Source organism: Salvelinus namaycush, chromosome 19 (genome assembly GCF_016432855.1).
Source record: "Salvelinus namaycush isolate Seneca chromosome 19, SaNama_1.0, whole genome shotgun sequence".
NCBI classification, from domain to species: domain Eukaryota; kingdom Metazoa; phylum Chordata; class Actinopteri; order Salmoniformes; family Salmonidae; genus Salvelinus; species Salvelinus namaycush.
The window spans coordinates 51626663-51651887 of record NC_052325.1 but is presented as its reverse complement, the minus strand read 5'-3'; positions in this window follow the sequence as shown (position 1 = coordinate 51651887).

Below are 25225 nucleotides of genomic sequence, written 5' to 3'. Positions count from 1 at the left end.
CCTAGCAAAGACTTAAAGATGACCTGGAGCCAGTGGGTTTGGCGACGAATATGTAGTGAGGGTCCAGTCAACAAGAGCATACAGTTCGCAGTGGTGGGTAGTATATGGGGATTTGGTGACAAAACGGATTGCACTGTGAAAGACTACATCTAATTTTCTGAGTAAAGTGTTGGAGGCTATTTTGTAGGATAGTCAGTTTTAAGAGGGTATGTTTAGCAGCATGAGTGAAGGAGGCTTTGTTGTGAAATATGAAGCCGATTCTCGATTTCATTTTGGATAGGAGATGCTTAATGTGAGTCTGGAAGGAGAGTTTACAGTCTAACCAGACACCTAGGTATTAGTAGTTGTCCACATATTATTAGTCAGAATCATCCAGAGTAGTGATGCTATTTGTCCCCATGTGCAGTTGAAAACAGTAGTCAGGCTTTTATATGGCGGTTTTCTAACCACTAGGCTACCTGTCACCCCAAGAGTTGTAAATGTGCATTGAAATTGCTTAGGAACTGTGCACACTTTGGAGAAGTGTGTGGCCACTTGGATACAACAGTTAGTCCTCTCACTCAAACCCTCATATTTTTGGGGGTCTTATGTTGCACCTACCCCACAGTTACTGAATGTATCCAGAGTATTTTCAGATTTCGTTATCAAATGTGGCGAAAGTACAGTAAATGTCAAATGGATTCAGTCTTGTGTCAGGTGAACTCTAGTTGTGTCTTCAAATTTGGTCTAATAAATTTCCCATAATCTAACTGTTCCCTTTCAATTGTTGCCTCCCGCTCGATGTCGCCAGGCGGCCCATCATTACGCACGCCTGTCACTATCGTTATGGGCGTCAGCGCTTCATGGGAATCACCTGGACTCTATTACCTTATTGATTGCCTCCCCTATATCTGTAACTTTCTCATTTTCTTCCCCATGTTTGCAGTAATGTTGTTTTGTTTCCCCTGTCCAGACACTGTCCGTGTTCATGTCTGTTATTTATTAAGTGTTCACTCCCTGTACTTGCTCCTCGTCTCCCAGCGTCTGTCTTTACAGAATGCTGACACCAATGTTGGAAGCAATCAGGGAGTTTTTAATTTTTTTGTTGGGGTTGGTGACGTCGGGTCCGCGTGCCGCTGCCGAAGGAACCGGGGGTGCCTCAGCTGGCTCGACGGGCTTCCATGCCTTAGCTGCCAAAGGAACCGGGGGTGCCTCAGCTGGCTCATCAGGCTTTTGCCTCGGCTGGCCCATCAGACACGCCCCGGTGGGAAGCCGCACGAGAGAATGGGATAAAGCAAGTGGCTCAGAAGGAACTATCCAAGCAGTAGATACTTTTCCTTTAAATGTTGATATTTGGTTACGTTGTCAACCAAACACAATTCAATATTACTTATGTAATACAGTAAATAGCCTAAAGCTAAGATTCAACCTTTAAAGGAGTAACACATCATTAGGCACATTTTAAGGTTACTGGAAATATAAATATCTTCTTATGTAATCATATAAAGTGTGCATGTTCAAGATAGCCATGCATAGGTCTTTGCAGGTCCATGGAGATATTCACAATTAATAATAATCGACAGTGATCACTTGCACCATGTACCTTTTTTTGTGATATCCTATTGGTAGTTAGTCTTGTCCCATCGCTGCAACTCCAGTACAGACTCAGGAGAGGCGAAGGTGGAGTGCCGTGTGTCCTCCGAAACACAACCCTGTCAAGCCACACTGCTCGCTTAACCTGGAAGCCAGCCACACCAATGTGTCGGAGGAAACACTGTACACCTGGTGACCGTGGCAGCGTGCCCACCACAGGAGTCACTAGAGCGCGATGGGACAAGGACAACCCGGCCGGACGAACCCTCCCTAACGCGGATGACGCTGGGCCAATTTTTCGCTGCCTCATGGGTTTTCCCGGTCTCGGCCGGCTGCGACACAGCCTGGGATCAAATCAGGATCTGTAGTGACGCAGCTAGCACTGCGATGTAGTGCCTTAGACAGCTGCACCACTCGGGAGGCCCTGCACCATGTACTTTTAACATAATCTCAACTGTAATCCAGCTCATTTGGTTCTGCTTTTAGAGGATCTGTTGTGTAAATAAACAAAATATCTGACATTGTATTACCATTTGATCTATGCTGTGCTTTTAAATGGCTGAAAGCACAGTTAAATACATTTGAGTGACAACTAAGCCAAAAATCTGACATTGTTTTTCTTTTGGTATTTGGTTATGCTTTTAGATGGTTGAAAGCTTTGTGATAAAAAGACAGTTGAATTTCCAATGTGTTGAGTGTGTGAATATAGGTTGCTATCTCATTGATCAATGTCTCAACCAATGATTACCCAATTATCCATGTTGAAATGATCTGGTGTGCACAGTGGGATGTTTTAAGTAAAACACTCTAGAAGTAAAACCGTGAAGGAAATAATCAATAGGTTTGGTGGTCCTTTTGAGGCAAAAATGAGCAAACCGCTGTGTTTAGAACTGCAGAGTCATTCGCACAATCTTTTGATAGACTGGAAAACTCTCTCCACAGCCTGCACTTTAGCTCCAATACTCCCACCCTAGCGTTCTAAAGTACTTGCAAGATAGATGTCTCATTGCATTGAAATCTTGTGTTGTGGCAGCATTGCTTAACACCTTAACCCCTGACACTGCTATTGAAAAGTATGTGCCTAGCTAAATGTGAAATAGAAACCCTAAACATCTTTCCACAGAGACCAAGGCCAGGATTCAAACAACTACAGCCTGTGTGCCATGATATAATTTTTAACGTGATCTCTGTGAGCTTCCGAGATGTTGCCATTCTACTGCCGTGTGCAAGTCTTTCATCTCTGCGGATTGAATCCCAGCCTAAATCTTCTCAGAATACACTGAGAAAAAATAGAAATGCAACATGTAAAGTGTTGGTCCCATACTTCGTGAGCCGGAAAAAAATCCCAGAAATGTTCCATACGCAGAAAAATGTTATTTCTCTCACATTTTGTGCACAACTTTGTTTACATCTCTGTTAGTGAGCATTTCTTTGCCAAGATTATCCATCCAATTGACAGGTGTAGCATATGAAGAAGCTGAGGAGTATTTCTGTTTTAAATAAAGCCCTTTTGTGGGGATAAATGCATTATATTTTCTGGGCCTCTCTCCCCAGTAGGTTGGGCCTGGCTGCCAAGTGAGTGGGCCTATGTCCTCCCAGGGACATCCATGGCTGCACTCCTGCCCAGTCATGTGAAATCCATAGATTAGGGCCTAATGAATGTATTCAAATTGACTTATTTCCTTACATGAACTGTTCCATTTTGCATTTTATATTTTTCTTCAGTATAATTTGTACAAAAACACAGGAATATCCCAATTTACACATCTGTTTGTAAATATAATGCTTTGCCTAGTCATTATCGATGTATTATTGGCATATGCTTTGCATTGATATTCTCAGATAAATAAAGGGTAAACGGTAAATGCATAAAGATTTATAGAGCACTGCATTAAAATAGTGCATGAAGCATTCACACATCTTGTTACAAGTTTTCTCAATTAATCAATGTGCTTTCTGATAACAGTACAAGTCAAAAGTTTGGCTGGTACTGTATAAAGCTAGTTAAGAGAATGCCAAGAGTGTGCAAAGCTGTCATCAAGGCAAAGGGTGGCTACTTTTAAGAATCTAAAATCTAAAATATATTTTGATTTGTTTAACACTTTTTGGTTACTACATGATGCCATATGTGTTATTTCATAGTTGTGATAGCATCAATATTATTCTACAATGTAGAAAATAGTACAAATAAAGAAAAACCCTTGAATGAGTAGATATGGTTCAAAGGGGAGGTACTGCACACGTTTGTACTGCACCATTTAACCTTTCCTCAATAAAATACTTGGTAGCCATTAAAGTATTCAACTGAGGCCATATAATGTTTACACGACTGCTTGGTCCTGCTCTGTTTTCATTGCAAAATTGTATCGATCAGTCAATAAATTGTTATTACAGGATTGAAGGAGTTGAGAGCCTATTACTGGTTACTATCTTTGACATGACTATAGTATGATTGAAGAAACAGAGCACATCAACAACTTCACTAATCGCATGATTTTTAGAAATGCAGGACAACACAAAGGTGAGCGCAAAAAGATACACCTTCTAAAAAAGCTTTCAATGATATAGCAGTGTGTTCTCCATTCAGATGCAATTGTACAGTGATTTTGAGGACATGGCATGGGGTTTTGACAACCTCTGAACCACTTCTGTAGTGTCTCATGGAGCATGGCCGTGTTTGAGAGCCATTATTTTTCCATTCAACACGTGCCAAGGTCATGTGCCAAGGTCGGCCAGTCTGGGTAATGAGGTTTTAGTATCTAGCGACTCCCCCACCCTGCTCTATTGGGTATGTAAAACAACCAGTCAGATTGACTCAGCGGTGTTAGCTTTTGGAAATTGAATTCATACTTGCACACTCCTAAGAAAGTCCAGAGAACCTCTTTTCATCCCTCTCCATTTCTTCTCTCTTCCATGGCTGGATCTCTTTGCATAAAACCCCCCAACATGGCACTTTGCAGGGCCAAGATACAATCTGTCTCACTGGAACTTCACTTTAGCACAGTGTGGGAATATCACTGGAAAATAAAGAGTGCTACCCAGCCTTGAGTGTATATTTGTATGTGTATGGTGCACGGATGCAGATATTTTTCTGACAGCATATGACAGCTCTTTAAGTTGATCTGAGCAACTTTGTATCCACACATGTGCCTGATTTATCCACACATGTGCTCGTCAACCGGTAAATGTTACAAAAGCACTGCAATGGCTCTGTGTAGAAGGTGTACTGAATACCAATGATGGGGTAGGCCATTCCGTACAATAGTGTAAAATGATTTCAGGCTGCCTGCAGGGTCACCTTTAGTCTTAACCTCGTTGCTACCTCCATAGCCAAACCCTAGAAGAACATTTCAGCCCAAAGAGACCTACAACCCTCCGAATGTAGATTTAAGATTGTAAAAGCACATCAGCAGATATCACTCAGTGGCCAACACATTTGCCTTGGTTGACTTCACCATGGGCAGTGGAAGGGGTAGTTCTCTCAGAAACAACAGGAGGCAGTATAATAGTATAGTGTCTATGGGATAAGAACGCTTGAAATGGAAGAAGAGGAGGCCTTGTTTTTCATCTAACAGGCTGATATGGAGTCTGCAAGTTTCATTTCATGCTGACCAGACAATTGCGCCGGATGGGATAGCTAACGTTTTACGGGCTCCTAACCAACTATACAGGGGGCGGAGATTGGGGTGCCTTGTTAGAATTTGTCGGCGAGTGGGTAACCCGCCTCTACCATCCGTTCAATTCGCCAACATGCAATCACTGGGAAATCAACTGGATGATCTCCGTTCAAGACTATCCTACAAAATGGTACATTAAAAACTCATATTTTATGTTTCACCGAGTCGTGACTGAACGACGACACAGATAATATACATTTGGCTGGGTTTTCTGTGCATCGGTAGGACAGAACAGCTACATCTAGTAAGACATGTTTGGTGCGATGTCTAATATTAAGTACATTAAGGTATTGAGGTAGAGTACCTAATGATAAACTGTAGACCACACCATCTACCAATAGAGTGTTAATCAATTTTTTTGTAGCCGTCTATTTACCACCACAAATCAATGCTGGCATTAAGACCGCACACAACAAGCTGTATACAAAGCTCTCCCTCACCCTCCATTTGGAAAATCTGACCATAATTCTAACCCTCTGATTCCTGTTTACATTCAAAAACAAAAACAGGAAGTACCAGTGACTCGCTCAATACGGAAGTGGGTAGATGACGCAGATGCTACAGTCACGAACCGTCTCGAAGCCCGTAACAAAAAGGGAGACAATGTAGAGATCAAGGAATAACAATAATGTATTTATTAACTGAAGTAAACTATATACAGTTAACAATGGTGTATGTAGTCAGTAGTGTAAGTGAGTGGTTGCGTGCGTAGATGTGATAATGAGGGGTGTTGCAAGGTGCCAAAGCAAACAAACAAAACGGCCACACCCAAAATCCAACAGTGTGTCTGCATGGAGAGAGTCTCCTCATGTCACGTCCTGACCATAGAGAGCCCTTATTTTCTATGGTAGAGTAGGTCAGGGCATGACTGGGGGTTAGTCTAGTTTATTATTTCTATGTGGGGTTCTAGTTTTGTTTTTCTATGTTGGTCATGTTGTATGATTCCCAATTAGAGGCAGCTGGTAATCGTTGTCTCTAATTGGGGATCATACACTGCTCAAAAAAATAAAGGGAACACTTAAACAACACAATGTAACTCCAAGTCAATCACACTTCTGTGAAATCAAACTGTCCACTTAGGAAGCAACACTGATTGACAATAAATTTCACATGCTGTTGTGCAAATGGAATAGACAAAAGGTGGAAATTATAGGCAATTAGCAAGACACCCCCAATAAAGGAGTGGTTCTGCAGGTGGTGACCACAGACCACTTCTCAGTTCCTATCCTTCCTGGCTGATGTTTTGGTCACTTTTGAATGCTGGCGGTGCTTTCACTCTAGTGGTAGCATGAGACGGAGTCTAAAACCCACACAAGTGGCTCAGGTAGTGCAGCTCATCCAGGATGGCACATCAATGCGAGCTGTGGCAAGAAGGTTTGCTGTGTCTGTCAGCGTAGTGTCCAGAGCATGGAGGCGCTACCAGGAGACAGGCCAGTACATCAGGAGATGTGGAGGAGGCCGTAGGAGGGCAACAACCCAGCAGCAGGACCACTACCTCCGCCTTTGTGCAAGGAGGAGCACTGCCAGAGCCCTGCAAAATGACCTCCAGCAGGCCACAAATGTGCATGTGTCAGCATATGGTCTCACAAGGGGTCTGAGGATCTCATCTCGGTACCTAATGACAGTCAGGCTACCTCTGGCGAGCACATGGAGGGCTGTGCGGCCCCACAAAGAAATGCCACCCCACACCATGACTGACCCACCGCCAAACCGTTCATGCTGGAGGATGTTGCAGGCATCCGAACGTTCTCCACGGCGTCTCCAGACTCTGTCATGTCTGTCACATGTGCTCATGTGCTCAGTGTGAACCTGCTTTCATCTGTGAAGAGCACAGGGCGCCAGTGGCGAATTTGCCAATCTTGGTGTTCTCTGGCAAATGCCAAACGTCCTGCACGGTGTTGGGCTGTAAGCACAACCCCCACCTGTGGACGTCGGGCCCTCATACCACCCTCATGGAGTCTGTTTCTGACCGTTTGAGCAGACACATGCACATTTGTGGCCTGCTGGAGGTCATTTTGCAGGGCTCTGGCAGTGCTCCTCCTTGCACAAAGGCGGAGGTAGCGGTCCTGCTGCTGGGTTGTTGCCCTCCTACGGCCTCCTCCACGTCTCCTGATGTACTGGCCTGTCTCCTGGTAGCGCCTCCATGCTCTGGACACTACGCTGACAGACACAGCAAACCTTCTTGCCACAGCTCGCATTGATGTGCCATCCTGGATGAGCTGCACTACCTGAGCCACTTGTGTGGGTTGTAGACTCCGTCTCATGCTACCACTAGAGTGAAAGCACCGCCAGCATTCAAAAGTGACCAAAACATCAGCCAAGAAGCATAGGAACTGAGAAGTGGTCTGTGGTCACCACCTGCAGAACCACTCCTTTATTGGGGGTGTCTTGCTAATTGCCTATAATTTCCACCTTTTGTCTATTCCATTTGCACAACAGCATGTGCAATTTATTGTCAATCAGTGTTGCTTCCTAAGTGGACAGTTTGATTTCACAGAAGTGTGATTGACTTGGCGTTACATTGTGTTGTTTAAGTGTTCCCTTTATTTTTTTGAGCAGTGTATTTAGGTAGCCTTTTTCCACCTGTGTTTTGTGGGATATTGTTTATGTGTAGTTGCATGTTAGCACTCCATTGTCGGCACGTTTCGTTTAGTCTTTATTGTTTTGTTGTGTGTTTCACTTATTTCTAATAAAAGATGTGGAACCCAGAACACGCTGCACGTTGGTCCGAGTATGCTTCCAACGATTGTGACACCTCAATGAATGGAGGAAATTCGCTGACGATCCTCCCGGCTCCACCTACCAACATCCAATTAAGGAAAATGAGAGCAAAGAGAAAGAATTTGGCAGACGGAATGGGAGGGTCGTCACCACCATAAAACTCGGGACCAAGAAGGACCACGGAACACCACACCAATCACAACAAAAAACTGCTCTGGTTAACACTATCCCACTGCCCCAGCCAACCTCATCCTCCCCAGACCTCAGCAACCTTTGCACACAGGACGCAACCTTTTAAGGGGAAAGAAGAAAACAGACAGGAGCGACAGAACAGGACTATACAATAAACAGTCAGTCACGTGGACGACACGCATACCTCAGGGACAACGCGTATGAAAAAAAATGCATGTCCACCAGTATCTGCATAAACCAATATGTCATCCAGATAAAGCAGTATTTCTGAAGAAGCTCTATAGAACCGCTGATGGATGGGGTCAGCATCCCCAACGTTAATATCGTGTTCAAATAAGTTTGAACGTGTATGTGTATCAGAAAAAAAACTGGAAAACTCAGAATTAGACCGACCGTCTCGTCTCGCCTATCAGCAAGTAGATGAGCGAGAATGCTATCCAAAACATCCAATGTCTCTGAATTGTCCAATCTACCCTGCAGCACGCGATTGTCAGGACCAGGAACATTCTCCTCACCATGCAGAGACCTAGCATGACAAGTACCCAGCGATGTAACGGTACCGGCCAAAAGAACAGGTTAACCGTCCTCCACGAACTCCCACTCTGCGACCCCAGAGGAATGTGCATAATAGTTAGTTTTAGCGGATTTACATGGCACAGTTGGTGCACTTTCCTCCGTTCCGGAGTGGCAACTAGATAGTTTTGCTCAGTACACCCACGCACAAACGTATATGGACCTTTAAACTTGGCTTGAAAAGGAGAACCAACAATTGGCAGCAGAGCAAGAACCTGGTCACCTGGACTAAAGTGACAAGGCTCAGCTCGCCGATCAAATATGCCCTTCATCCTCAACTGTGAAGATAGCTTCTCTTTAGCCATTTCACCAGCGACGTACAGGCATCGCCAGAAATCACATGTAAGATAACAGGGACTGAGGTGGCTCAGGAGACTTCCAGTCATCCTGGGGCACAGCTAGAAGTCCACACACCCTATGTCCAAACACCAGGTCATTAAAGCACTATTCCCCAAACCAGTCTCAGCAGAGAAGGGTAACAGACACACACAAATGACTCAGAGGGACCTGTGTCTCTCAGGATCTTCACTGGCAGTAGGTCGTTACTTCCTAACATTGACACAAAACCCTCCGTAATGAAAGATAAATTATCTGGGTCAATATGGATGCCCCTGGGCATGAGATGGAGTGACAGGAGTAAACGGATGTCTGACAGGTGCAGATAACACCGTAGGCTTAGGTTTAACGTAAGCGCGAGTACTGAATTTACCCTTTGCCCTGAGATAGGACGTTTTTCCAATGACCTGAACCCTGACAGTAGTGACACTTGACCAAAGTTAGCTTTACCACGAGAGCCAGGCTCAACCCTAGTTGAATGAAACTCTGCCCGTAACCAGAGTATCATGAACTGACATCCTACTAAGGAAAACAAGAGCAAAGAGAAAGAATTCGGCAGACAGAGTGGGAGGGTCATCACACCACGTTACATGACTGTTTTGCTAACACAAACTGGACAATGTTCCAGGATACATCCACAGGCATTGAGGAGTATACCACCTCAGTCACCGGCTTCATCAACAAGTGCATCAACAACGTCGCCCCCACAGTGACATCCCAACCAGAAGCCATTGATTACAGGCAAAATCCGCACCGAGCTAAAAGCTAGAGCTGCCACTTTCAAGGAGTGGGACACTAATCCGGACGCTTATAGGAAATCCCGCAATAGCCTCCGACGAATCATTAATCAGGCAAAGTGTCAAAACAGGACTTAGATTGAGTCCTACTGCACCAGCTCTGATGCTCGCCGGATGTCGCAGGGCTTGCAAACTATTATGGACTACAAAGGGATACCCAGCCGCGAGCTGCCTTGTGGCGCGAGCCTACCAGACTAGCTAAATGCTTTTTATGCTCACTTCGAGGCAAGCAACACTGAAGCATGCATAAGAGCACCAGCTGTTCTGGACAACTGTGTGATCACGCTCTCCGAAGCCATATGAGCAAGACCTGTAAACATTCACAAGGCCGCGTGGCAAGACGGATTACCAGGATACTTTTTATTGAATTTTTTACTTTTGTTAATTTTTTCTTAACTCTATTTCTTGAACTGCATTGTTTGTTAAAACTTCTTATGGATCAGTGGGACAGTAGCGTCCCACCTCAACAACGTCCGGTGAAATTGCAGAGCGTCATATTCAAATAAAATTACTAGAAATATTTAACATTCATGAAATCACAAGTGCAATACATCAAAATAAAGCTGAACTTGTTGTTAATCCAGCCGCCGTGTCAGATTTCAAAAAGGCTTTACGGCAAAAGCAAACCACGCGATTATCTGAGGACAGCGCTCAGCACACAAAACATTACAAACAGTAACCAGCCAGGTAGATTAGTCATGAAAGTCAGAAATAGCAATAAACTTAATCACTTACCTTTGATGATCTTCGTATGGTTGCACTCACAAGACATCCAGTTACACAATAAATGTTTGTTTTGTTCGATAAAGTCCCTCTTTATATCCAAAAACCACATTTTTTGGGGCGCATTTTGTTCAGTAATCCAATGGCTCAAATGCGGCGGTCACAAGAGGCAGACGAAAATTCCAAATAGTATCCATAAAGTTCGTAGAAACATGTCACACGATGTTTCTTCTTTGGGACTGAGGGGCAGTATTGAGTAGCTTGGATAATAAGGTGCCCAGAGTAAACTGCTTGCTACTCAGGGCCAAAAGCTAGAATATGCATATGATTAGTAGATGTGGATAGAAAACACTCTGAAGTTTCTAAAACTGTTTGAATGATGTCTGTGAGTATAACATAACTCATATGGCAGGCAAAAACCTGAGAAAAATCCAACCAGGAAGTGGGAAATCTGAGGTTTGTAGTTTTTCAAGTCATTGCCTATCGATGGGGTCATATTGCACTTCCTAAGGCTTCCACTAGATGTCAACAGTCTTTAGAACCTTGTTTGAGGCTGCTACTGTGAAGGGGGAGAGAATGAGAGCTGTTTCAACCAGATGTCTGGCAGTGTGCCATGAGCTGTCTCGTGCGCACCCGTGGGAGTTAGCTGCGTTCCATTGCATTTCTAAAGACAAAGGAATTCTCTGGTTGAAACATTGAAGATATGATAAAAACATCCTAAAGATTGATTCTATACATTGTTTGACATGTTTCTACGAACTGTAATATGACTTTTCGTCTGAACTTTCGCCTGGACTTGCCCGCACCTCCTGAGTTTGGATTTCTGAACTAAACGCGTGAACAAAAAGGAGGTATTTGGACATGAATTATGGACTTTATCGAACAAAACAAACATTTATTGTGGGACTGGGATTCCTGGGAGTGCATTCTGATGAAGTTCATCAAAGGTAAGTGAATATTTATAATGCTATTTCTGACTTTTGTGACACCTCTCCTTCTTGGGAAAATGGTGTATGTTTTTCTGTGACCTGGCACTGACCAAAACTAATCGCAAGGTGTGCTTTCGTCGTAAAGCGTTTTTGAAATCTGACACAGCGGTTGCATTAAGGAGAAGTTTATCTATATTTCCATGCATAACACTTGTATCTTTTATCAATTATTATTATGAGTATTTCTGTAATTTGATGTGGCTCTCTACACTTTCACCAGATGTTTTTTTGAGACAATGCATTTCTGACCATAACACACCAATTTCAAATGAGGTTTTTGGACATAAAGATTAACTTCATCGAACAAAACACACATTTATTGTGTAATATGAAGTCCTGTGAGTGCCATCTGATGAAGATCAAAGGTTAGTGATTAATTTAATCACTATTTCTGACTTTTGTGAGGGCTCTCCTTGGCTGGAAAATGGCTTTATGGTTTTCTGTGACTAGGTGCTGACCTAACATAATCATTTGGTGTGCTTTCGCCGTAAAGCCTATTTGAAATTGGACACTGTGGCTGGATTTACAAGAAGTTTTTAAAATGGTGTAAAATACTTGTATGTTTGTTGAATTTTAATTATGGGATTTCTGTTGTTTTGAATTTGGCGCCCTGCAATTTCACTGGCTGTTGTCGAGGTGGGACGTTAGCGTCCAACATATCCCAGAGAGGTTATAATCAATCCTAAGGTTGTTTTTAGCCTAAATAATTGATAATATTTCAACCAGACAATAGCGTCATCAATATAAAAGGAAAACAAGAAACGCGCGCTCTTGGGATTGCGCACCAAACAGGTTGGGGATTTTCCACTGTCCTCTCATTGAAACTGCTCATTCTCCCTCATTTTTCAGAAAAAAGTCCTGAAACAATGTCTAAAGACTGTTCACAGCTAGTGGAAGCTATAGAGAACGGAATCTGGGTCCTATCCCTTTAAATGGTGGATAGGCTTTCAATGGAAAAACACCCATTTCAAAATAATATCACTTCCTGGATGGATTTTCCTCAGGTTTTCACCTGACATTTCAGTTCTGTTATACTCACTCATTATTTTAACAGTTTTTGAAACTTTAGAGTGTTTTCTATCCAAATCTACCAATTATATGCATATCCTAGCTTCTGGGCCTGAGTAGCAGGCAGTTTACTTTGGGCACGCTTTTCATCCAAAATTACGAATGCTGCCCCCTATCCCAAAAAAGTTAAGGGCTTGTAAGTAATAATTTGGTGCATGTGACATATACAATTTTATTTGATATGGAGAAATTACACAGAGCAATGACAGGAGTAAGCGTGGGCAGTGAGGCTGGACAAACTTACAAAGTAGAGAGCATCTCACAGCTGCTGACAAAGCAGGTACATTCAAGTTCACCAAATGTTCACATGCACAACCTACCTAATAAAGGGAACGCAGTTGCATTGTTCACCGAGATGCCCACGATGTTGAAGAATATCACAAGTGGCCAGAGTGGGGTTCTTCTTTTGCACCTGTAGCCAGTCACCAGCTTGTCTAAATTGCCACCCCCCCCCACTATTTTTGTAATTCATTATGATTTCTGGTATTTTATGTTCCTTGCCACAGATTCTCCCATCCCTATGCAGCACATTTTGAACCACATTTTTGCCTTTTTTTGACACATAGGACACTAGGGACGTCTCGGCCGTGAACACAAACTTAGAGGAATTGATAGGCCTACTCCGTGTATTGAGGTGGGAGCTGAGGTGGGAGCTCTGTCTTGTTTTTTTCCGTACTGTTCCTACCATCATCAGCTTCCTCTTGAGGAGCTCCTGTCCCAGCTTGTGCGAAGTAAAAAAGTTATTGCATGTGATATTGTGGCCACGGAGAAGTCCCTGTGTCACAACATGCATTCCTTGATTCTTCTCAGTGGCGCCATCTGGCTTCCCCGTATACACTTGCAAGTTCCACGCATATGATGAAGCAGCATCACAGGCAGCCTAGATCTTGATTCCATTTTTTGCGGGTTTAGACAGTATGTACTGCCTTAAGGGGCAGTGGCCCCTAAATGGCATAAACTGCTCATCAACAGTAAGGTTGGGCCCAGGGTTGTAAAATAGGGGAAGGCGGTCAACCCGGTGTTCCCACACTGACCTGATTGCATTTAGCTTGCCTCTCTGCCGCCAAGCTGGTCTGGTGTTTCGGTTATTGAAACGGATAATCCTGGAAATGAAGTGGAAGATTGCAGAGACATTGTTGCACGGAAAAGTTCTCTGCAAGTTTCTGTAACCCACAGGGATTCTGTAGATTCCCCACTGGATCTGAAAACAACAGCAAGGATAAGAAGCCTTAACCTGTTTGGCGTGCAAGCCCGACGTCGGTACACTTATGACAACAGCCACTTCAAGTGCAGGGCGCGAAATTCAAAATATATATTTTTTTAAATATTTAACTTTCACACATTAACAAGTCCAATACAGCATATGAAAGGTACACATCTCGTGAATCCAGCCAACATGTCCGATTTTTAAAATGTTTTACAGGGAAGACAAAATATGTAAATCTATTAGCTAACCACGTTAGCAAAAGACTCCACTTTTATTACTCCATCAGTAGCTATCACAAATTCGGCCAAATAAAGATATAAATAGCCACTAACCAAGAAACAACCTCATCAGATGACAGTCTGATAACATATTTATTGTATAGCATATGTTTTTTTCAAAAAATTTGCATATTTCAGGTATAAATCATAGTTTACATTGCAGCTACATTCAGAAATTGCACCGAAAGCAGCCATAATATTTACAGACACCAACGTCAAATACCTAATTACTCATCATAAAACATTTCTGAAAAATACATAGTGTACAGCAAATGAAAGACAGGCATCTTGTGATGCCAGACAATATTTCCGATTTATTAAGTGTTTTACAGCGAAAACAAAATGTAGCGTTATATTAGCTTAGCACAATAGCTAGAAACACTTGGGCGCCGGCGACTACGACAGATATATGAAACAACATCATAAAATGGGTCTTACTTTTGCTGATCTTTCATCAGAATGTTGAACAAGGTGTCCTTTGTCCAGATGAGTCGTTGTTTGGATTCAGAATGGCAACTTTCTCTCTCCATTTAGCAAGCGCGCTAGCCGGGTTGCACGGATCTCTCCATGTAAACAAAAAATTTCAATAATCTGATGAAACTATATTGAAAAAACATACTTTACGATGATATGGTGACATGTATCAAATAAAATCAAAGCCGGAAATAATAGTCGCCTATAACGTCAGCAAAACAAAAGGCAACCCCACTGTCCAAATCGCGTTCTTCAGAGTACCGGAAATGGGGTACACGTCATTCCAAGAGGATTTATTCCATTCCAGATCGAGATAATCACCTCATTTCTTCTCTCACAGCCTTCTTGACACCCAGAGGAAGGTGTATGACGTGCATGTATACTAATAGCTCTTGTGCCCATTTATAGGCAGGAAGAGGAAGAGAGCCTCGATTTCAGACTTTGAACTTCCGGGTCAGGAAAAGTGCTGCAGAATGAGTTCTGTTTCACTCAGAGAAATAATTCAAACGGTTTTAGAAACTAGAGAGTGTTTTCTATCCAATAGTAATAATAATATGCATATTGTACGAGCAAGAATTGAGTACGAGGCCGTTTGAAATGGACACATTTTATCAGGCTACTCAATACTGCCCCTTGCAGCCATAAGAAGTTTTTAAGTATGCATGTAAATTAGTTTGGTCCTCCTCCTACCATCTCTCTCCAAAAACACGCCGTCACTCCAAATTAGTGCAGTCCGGGATGAACAGTTCAAAAGAAGACTATGTCCTGCACATGAGTAACCGCCAACCGCGTCGGCCCTGGTTGCATCCTTATCACATTGGCAACCATGCGGGTTAGCACATTCCTTGGGCAAGAAGACCATTCAATTTAAAAAGAAATTGACATCCATATCTCTCTTTCTGCAGGCTGCTGATAAAGTGGTCGCTGACAGGCTGATCATGGGTCTGGCTGAGGGTCAATCTCATCCTCTTCTTCCAAATCACTGTCAGACTCAGAATTGACAAAGACATGATCCTCATATTCTGAAAATTCCTCATCTTCCAAAGTGGAAGACGTTCCTTCCAAACTAGCTTCTCTCTCTGCAAAAGTTATTTCTCAGGCCATTTGAGCAGAGATTATTTTTGCCATACTGATTGATTGTGGTAAGGAGCCACACATGCAAAGCTATTTATTTGTTGTGTCCCTCACCCAATCTGGGGTAGAGTGTGGGAAAATACAGATAATTTTTTACAATGTATCGAAATAATGTATTGTACTAACATTGGCATTTTCACGCAAGACATTGTAGTTTGTAAAACTACACAAAGGGTAAAGAGTGCTATAAAAGCGGGAGAGAGCACCAAAAACCTGCCTGTCTATGTTGAAACAGCAAGCCCAGGGAGGAGGAAGACAAAGTGAAGGTACACAGCAAACCTTTTACTTGTTTTCACCTACACACATACACATACTTTTATTGCCCTTGGGTCCAGTGGAAGCAAACACCACATATGTAATAAACATGTATAGAGTGTGCACAGTATACACAGTGTGCACTCAATGAAAGTGTTATTTTACATGTTCTTCACCAAAAATGAGCGTACATCACACAATAATTAGCATAGCAGTCAACCTATTACCTGTTGTCTCAAATTATTAAACATGTTTGAACAAAGTATATTTTCCATTTCTACTTCCAATGGCGCACACTTTTTTTAATCATGTATTAAATTATATGAACTAAAGCTATATACACTACGGGTCAAAAGTTTTAGAACACCTACTCATTCAAGGGATTTTCTTTATTTTACTATTTTCTATATTGAAAAAGTAATAGTGAAGACATCAAAACTATGAAACAACACATATAGAATCATGTATTAACCAAAAGTGTTAAACAAATTTTGCCTTGACAGCATTGTGCACTCTTGGCATTCTCTCAACCAGCTTCATGATGTAGTCACCTGGAATGCATTTCAATTAACAGGTGTGCCTTCTTAAAAGTTACTTTGTGGAATTTCTTTCCTTAATGCGTTTGAGCCAATCAGTTGTGTTGTGATAAGGTAGGGGTGGTATATAGAAGATAACCTTATTTGGTAAAAGACCAAGTCCATAATTTGGAAAGAAGACCTCAAATAAGCAAAGTGAAATGACAGTCCATCATTCCTTTAAGACATTTCAAGAAATGTTAAAGTTTATTGAAGTGCAGTCGCAAAAACCATCAAGCGCTATGATGAAACTGGCTCTCACGAGGACCGCCACAGGAATGGAAGACCCAGAGTTACCTCTGCTGCAGAGGTTAAGTCCATTAGAGTTACCAGCCTCAGAAATTGCAGCACAAATACAGTTGAAGTCTGAACTCCAAACATTTCTTGTTAACAAACTATAGTTTTGGAAAGTCGGTTAGGACATCTACTTATGCATGACAAAAGTAATTTTTCCAACAATTGTTTACAGACAGATAATTTCACTTATAATTCACTGTATCACAATTCCAGTGGGTCAGAAGTTTACATACACTACATACACAATTGGAGGTGTACCTGTGGATGTATTTCAAGGCCTACCTTCAAACTTAGTGCCTCTTTGCCGGACATCATTGGAAAATCAAAAGAAATCTGCCAAGACCACATAAAAAAAAATTGTAGACCTTCACAACTCTGGTTCATCATTGGGAGCAATTTCCAAACACCTGAAGGTACCACGTTCATCTGTACAAACAAAAGTATGCAAGTATAAACACCATGGGATCACGCAGCCATTATACCGCTCAGGAAGGAGACACATTCTGTCTCCTAGAGATGAACGAACTTTGGTGAGAAAAGTGCAAATCAATCCCAGGGCAACAGCAAAGAACCTTGTGAAGATTCTGGAGGAAACAGGTACAAAAGTATCTATATCCACAGTAAAACGAGTCCAATATCGACATAACCTGAAAGGCTGCTCAGCAAGGAAGAAGCCACTGCTCCAAAACTGCCATAAAAAAGCCAGACTATGGTTTGCAACTGCACATGGGGACAAATATCATACTTTTTGGAGAAATATCCTCAGGTCTGATGAAACAAAAATAGAATTGTTTGGCCACAATAACCATCGTTATGTTTGGAGGAAAAAAGGGGATGCTTGCAAGCTGAAGAACACCATCCCAACTAAGAAGCACGGGGGTGGCAGCATCATGTTGCTGGGGTGCTTTAATACAGGAGGGACTGGTGCACTTCACAAAATAGATGGCATCATGAGGCAGGAAAATTATGTGGAAATATTGATGCAACATCTCAAGACATCAGTCAGGAAGTTAAAGCATGGTCGCAAATGGGTCTTCCAAATGGACAATGACCCGAAGCATACTTCCAAAGTCAAGGTATTGGAGTGGCCATCACAAAGCCCTGACCTCAATCCAATAGAGCATTTGTGGGCAGAACTGAAAATGTGTGTGCGAGCAAGGAGGCCTATAAACCTGACTCAGTTACACCAGCTCTGTCAGCAGGAATGGGCCAAAATTCACCCAACTTATTGTGGAAAGCTTGTGGAAGGCTAGCCGAAACGTTTGACGCAAGTTATATAATTTAAAGGCAATGCTACCAAATACTAATTGAGTGTATGTAAACTTCTGACCCACTGGGAATGTGATAAAATAAACAAAAGCTGAAATTAATCATTTTCTCTAATATTATTCTGACATTTCACATTCTTAAAATAAAGTGGTGATCCTAACTGACCTAAGACAGGACATTTTTACTACAATTAAATGTGAGGAATTGTGAAAAACTGAGTAAAAACAAAAAAAAAAATGTGGCTAAGGTGTATGTAAACTTCCGACTTCAACTGTAAATGCTTCACAGAGTCAAGTAACAGACATCTCAACATCAACTGTTCAGAGGAGACTGCATGAATAAGGCCTTCAATGTCGAATTGCTGCAAAGAAACCACTACTGAAAAGGACACAAATAAGAATTAGAGACTTGCTTTGGCCAAGAAACATGAGCAATGGACATTAGACCGGTGGAAATTGGAGATTTTTGGTTCCAAACGGTGTATCTTTGAGACGCGGAGTGAATGAACAAATAATCTCCACATGTATTTTTCCCACGGTAAAGCATGGAGGAGGTGGTGTTATGGTGTGGGGGTGTTTTTCTGGTGACACTGATTTATTTGGAATTCAAGGAACACTTAACCAGCATGGCTACCACAGCATTCTGCAGTGATACGCCATTCCATCTGGTTTGGGCTTAGTGCGACTATCATTTGTTTTGTGTAAGGGCTAATTTTACCAAGAAGAGTGATGGAGTGCTGCATCAGAGAACCTTGCCTCCACAATCACCCGACCTCAACCAAATTTAGATCGTTTGGGATGAGTTGGGCCGCACAATGAAGGAAAAGCAGCCAACAAGTGCTCAGCTTATGTGGGACCTCCTTCAAGACTGTTGGAAAAGCATTCCAGGTGAAGCTGGTTGAGAGAATGCCAAGAGTGTGCAAAGCTGTCATTAAGGCAAAGGATGGTTATTTGAAGAATCTCAAATATATTTTGATTTGTTTAACACTTTCTTAGTTACTACATGATTTCTGTCACGGCCGTCGAAAGAACTAGACCAAAGCGCAGCGTGGTAAGCGTACATTTTCCTTTTATTTAGGATGACGCCGACAAAAACAATAAACACTACAAAAACGACCGTGAAGCTTAAGGCTATAGTGCCACAAACAAAGACAACCTCCCACACTGAAAGGAGGGAAAATGGCTACCTAAATATGGTTCCCAATCAGAGACAACGATAGACAGCTGTCCCTGATTGAGAACCATACCCGGCCAAAACATAGAAAACAAAAACATAGAATGGCCACCCCAAATCACACCCTGACCAAACCAAATAGAGACATAAAAAGTCTCTCTAAGGTCAGGGCGTGACAATTTCATAGTTTTGCTGTCTTCACTATTATTCTACAGTGTAGAAAATAGTAAAAATAAAGAAAAACCCTTGAATGAGTAGGTGTTCAAAAACTTTTGACCGGTAGTGTATATGTTTTTGTTATGGCTAATGGCTTCTACCTAGCACATGGCATGTGGTAATTGCCTGCTATTCACACCTTCCGTGTAGATGGCTATAAATAGCAAAACTCTAGGTCAATCTTTCTCAGGCAATTTATTTCGTACTGCAGCATTGCTGCTTGAACCAAGGGGTAAGGAGTTACTACAGACACACAAGAATGGATCTTTATACACTATTAGTACCCGATAAATGTGCAGAGGTATCTGAGGTAAGTATGAATATGAAAGCACAGTAAAGTGATTAGGCATCAGGATAGATAAGAGTAGAATCATTTTAAAAAGTAGCAGCGGCATATGATGTCTAAAAGTGTATGTGTGTGTGTTGTGTGTGTGTGTGCGCGCAAATGCAGTGTATGTGTGTGTGTGTGCGCGCGAATGCAGTGTATGTGAATGTGTGTGGGGTTAGTTTGAAAGAAATTCCATTTTATCAATATACAGATCAGACACACAACAAGCATCAGACTGCACAAACACAAAGGTCAAGTATGTGAAAAAGAGTACAAATAAAATAGCCTACATAGAGAAGCATAATTCTCAAGGAGCTAAATCACACCAGGACAGACCTGAAAGTCTTGAAATTAACATTTTGGCCTTTGTTTTGGCCAAGGTACTTCATGAAAGTGTCCCACAACTTAAATAATTGATCAGGCGTATTATTACTGTGGAGAAAGTCTAGTTGGGAATTAAATCAATAACCATTTGTTCCCATTGACTTTGAGGAAGCCTTTTTCAGATATCCACAGCAGATTATTCCTTTTTCGTGCACAATGTAGGACATTTTGTAACGGATGTGCGTAATGACATTTTAAGAGGAATCTCATCTCTATTTCCCAGTATACAAGACTTTGCACCCAGCTGGAGAGAGCATTCAAAAACTTTCTCTCCTGTAGAACCTCTGACCAGAATTTGTTTATGTAACGACAATCCCAGAAAACAATGAATATGAGAACTTTCCTCACCCTGACACTTATTACAAAGACTAGACAAATTAAGGTTCATTCTATGTCTAGACACAGAAGTGACATGCAGTCAATTTAGGATCTTAATTTGCATATCCCAGGCTGAGTTGCAAGCTAGGAAATGTGACGTTTCTACACAAATCTATTTCCAGTCTGTAAGCTCTATTTGGGAGCCTATATCAGCCTCCCATAACACCTTACTTTTGTCAACATTATCTTTCTTGAAATCGCACAGTAAGTTATAAAAGTGTTAAGTGATAGATTTAAGAAGCCATCTAGATGATTTAAACTTTGCAGATATGAAATTACAAATTTAAAGAAATTTAAGTCACTCTTAGAGATGCCAAATTTACTAACAATCTTTTTATGAGAGTAAAGTACGTTGGGATTTTTTTTTTAATGGCAGGCCTCATGGAAACCGAAAATGTCCAAATGTCAACAAAAAATAAGTAATTATGTGAAAAATGTCAGTGGAAACACTTATGTGCAAATGTTGATATAATAACCAACATATCGAAGTAAACTTGGAGAAACGAGATGACATGTTGTGTGGTCGTCCCACTACGACTCATTTGGAAAGCATGCAGTTTATTAGGCTACAGATTAAATCAATTGTGATTAACTTCACAGTACAAAGTGATGGATGAGCTTGATGCTCCCTTCCAATAAATATTGAGGGTCTTATTCTGGTGACATGATCATCAATGCTTGGCTGCCGTTGACAAATAAAAATAATCTCGCTTTTGTCCATAATAATCTCATCATGTAGGCTATACCCACACTGTATCTGCGACTTGTTGGTTAGAGTGCACATACCAATACCAGAGTGACACTCACTATATAAACGCAAACTTAGTGGCCATTGGCCAACAGTCGTACATCTAAATTTAGGATTGAAAAAGGCCCGAATGACAAGCATTCGTCAGCTAGTTTGCCCTTCTGTAAAATTAAAGATATATTCGCCTCCATCATGGATGGAGATTGGCTCCCAGTATCAATAGAGGACTGTAGCATTTCATGTAGTGGATGAATAATGATATCCTTGAATTTCCTGTGAAATTTGGGCTGTTAAGCCCTTAGGCCTTGTTGGTTTCTTAACTTTAAAATCCAGTTATGTGTTTCACTTATTTCAATAGAGACCGTTGCCTGACCGTTGCCTAACTTTGAAAATAAATCAGTTGTCATTGGTGGAGTCAAGTATATAGTTGCTCATATTTTTTGTTTATATCCTTACTATGGTATCTGCAGCAGAGGAGATTGGCCAGATAGCAATTTGTTAGCAAATTCGTCCATTCTCTGCCAAGCAAAGAAAATAGATTTCTCAGCTTTCTTTGTCAGAATGGCTTCTGAAGAAGTCTTCAGTTCCCAGTTCATTCACCAATTCATCAGAAGGGAAGGAGTTATTTCTTGACTTTAAACTGTGTAATTCTAGTTTCCTCTGCCATATTCTTTCTTCAGATAAGGAGAATATGAAATGACCATACCACGTGTACAGTGCATTCGGGAAAATATTCAGACCCAATGAGTTTTCCCACATTTTGTTACGTTACAGGCTTAATCTAAATATGATTAAATCATTTCCCCCCTTATCAATCTACACACAATACCCAATAATGACAAAGCAAACACAGGTTTGACATTTTTGCAAATGTATTAAATATAAACAACTGAGGTATCACATTTACATACAGTGGCAAGAAAAAGTATGTGAACCCTTTGGAATTACCTGGACTTCTGCATGAATTGGTTATCAAATTTGGTCTGATCTTCATCTAAGTCACAACAATAGACAAACGCAGTCCGCTTAAACTAATAGCACACAAACAAGTATAAGTTTATGTCTTTATTGAACACACCGTGTAAACATTCACAGTCCAGCGTGGAAAAAGTATGAACCATTGGATTTAATAACTGTTTGACCCTCCTTTGGCAGCAATAACCTCAACCAAACGTTTTCTTTAGTTGCGGATCAGACCTGCACAACGGTCAGGAGGAATTTTGGACCATTTCTCTATACAAAACTGTTTCAGTTCAGTAATATTCTTGGGATGTCTGGTGTGAACCGCTCTGTTGAGGTCATGCCACAGCATCTTAATTGGGTTGAGGTCAGGACTCTGACTGGGCCACTCCAGAAGGTGTATTTTCTTCTGTTGTTGATTTACTTCTGTGTTTTGGGTCGTTGTCCTGTTGAGCTTCAATTGGCGGACGGATAGCCTTACATTCTTCTGCAAAATGTCTTGGTAAACTTGGGAATTCATTTTTCCGTCGATGATAGCAAGCTGTCCAGGCCCTGAGGCAGCAAAGCAGCCCTAAACCATGATGCTCCCTCCATCATACTTTAGAGTTGGGATGAGGTGCCTTTTTTTCTCCACACATAGTGTTGTGTGGTCCCTCCAAACAACTCAACTGTAGTTTCATCTGTCCACAGAATATTGGTGCTACTGGAACATCCAGGTGCTCTTTTGCGAACTTCAGATGTGCAGGAATGTTTTTTTGGACAGCAGTGGCTTCTTCGGTGGTGTCCTCCCATGAACACCATTCTTGTTTAGTGTTTTACGTATCATAGACTCGTCAACAGAGATGTTAGCATGTTCCAGAGATTTATGTAAGTTTTTAGCTGACACTCTAGAATTCTTCTTAACCTCATTGAGCATTCTGCGTTGTACTCTTGCAGTCATCTTTGCAGGACAGCCAAGAGAGTAACAACAGTAACTGAACTTTCTCCATTTATATACAATTTGTCTTACCGTGGGGACTAATGAACATCAAGGCTTTTTAGAGATACTTTTGTAATCCTTTACTGCTTTATGCAAGTCAACAATTCTTAATCCTAGGTCTTCTGAGATCTCTTTTGATCGAGGCATGGTTCACATCAGGCATCTTTTGAATAGCAAACTCAAATTTTGCGAGTGTTTTTTTATAGGGCAGGGCAGCTCTAACCAACATCTCCAATCTCGTCTCATTGATTGGACTCCAGGTTAGCTGAGTCCTGACTCCAAATAGCTTTTGGAGAAGTCATTAGCCTAGGGGTTCACATACTTTTCCCAACCTACACTGTGAATGTTTAAATTATGCATTCAGTACAGACAGGAAAAAGTTATTTATGTGTTATTAGTTTAAGCATACTGTCTATGTCTATTGCTGTGACTTAGATGAAGATCAGATCAAAATGTATAACCAATATATGCAGAAATCCAGGTAATTCTTGCCACTAAGCATTCAGACCATTTACGCAGTACTTTGTTAAAGCAACTGTGGCAGCAATTACAGCCTCGAGTCTTCTTGGGTATGACGCTACAAGCTTGGCACAGCTGTATTTGGGGAGTTTCCCCCATTCTTCTCTGCAGATCCTCTCACGCTTTCTCAGGTTGGATGGGGAACGTTGCCGCACAGCTATTTTCAGGTCTCTCGAGAGATGTTCGATTGGGTTTAAGTCTTGGATCTGGCTGGCCCACTCAAGGACATTCAGAGACTTGTCCCAAAGTAACTCCTACATTGTCTTGACTGTGAGCTTAGGGTCGTTGTCCTTTTGGAAGGTGAACCATCACCCCAGTCAGATAACCTGCTCCAGAGCGCTCAGGACTTCTTCAAGTACTTTAGGTACCTTTTGGCAAACTCCAAGCGGGCTGTCATGCGTCTTTTACTGAGATGTGGCTTCCGTCTGACCACTCTACAATTAAGGCTTGATTGGTGGAGTGCTGCAGAGATGGTTGTCCTTTTGGAAGGTTCTCCCATTTCCACAGAGGAACTCGAGAGCTCTGTCAGAGTGACCATCGGGTTCAGGATCACCTCCCTGACCATGGCCCTTCTCCCACGATTGCTCAGTTTGGCCAGACAGCTAGCTCTAGGAAGAGTCTTGGTGGTTCCAAAATTCTTCAATTTAATAATGATGGAGGCCACTGTGTCCTTGGGGACATTCAATGTTGCAGAATTTTTTGGGTATCCTTCCCCAGATTTGTGCCTCCACACAATCCTGTCTCGGAGCTCCACGGACATTCCTTGGCTTGGGTTTTGCTCTGACATGCACAGTCAGCTGTGGGACCTTATATAGACATGTGTTTACCTTTTCCAAATCAATTGAATTTACCACAGGTGGACTCTAATCAAATTGTAGAAACATCAAGGATGATCAATGTTAACAGAATGCACCTGAGCTCAATTTCGAGTCTCATCGCAAAGGGTCTGAATAATTACCTTATTTACGTATCGTTTTTATTAATTTGCTAAAATTTCTAAAAACCTGTTTGTTATTATGAGGTATTGTGTGTAGATTGCTGAGGAAATGAATCTATTTTATCCATTTTAGAACAAAGATGTAGCATAACAAAATGTGGGAAAAGTCAAGGGGTCTGAATACTCTCCAAAGGCACTGTATAGTGTAGAGAGTCATTGTACCATCTAACCCGCTTTGAAATATATTTTCATTAACCCCCCCAAAAATTCTGCTGTTTGAAGCTGGTGTACAAAATCGAAAGTAAAAGACAAACACTGCACTTAAGAACATGAAGCATAAAAATATTGCATATAGAACATCTTAGACTTACTTTCTATGACAATGACATATCCATAACTCACATTTCTATGTGAATTTGGTCATTTCGCCCAAAAAGTGACATATTGCTGCTTTAAACGTGCTTGG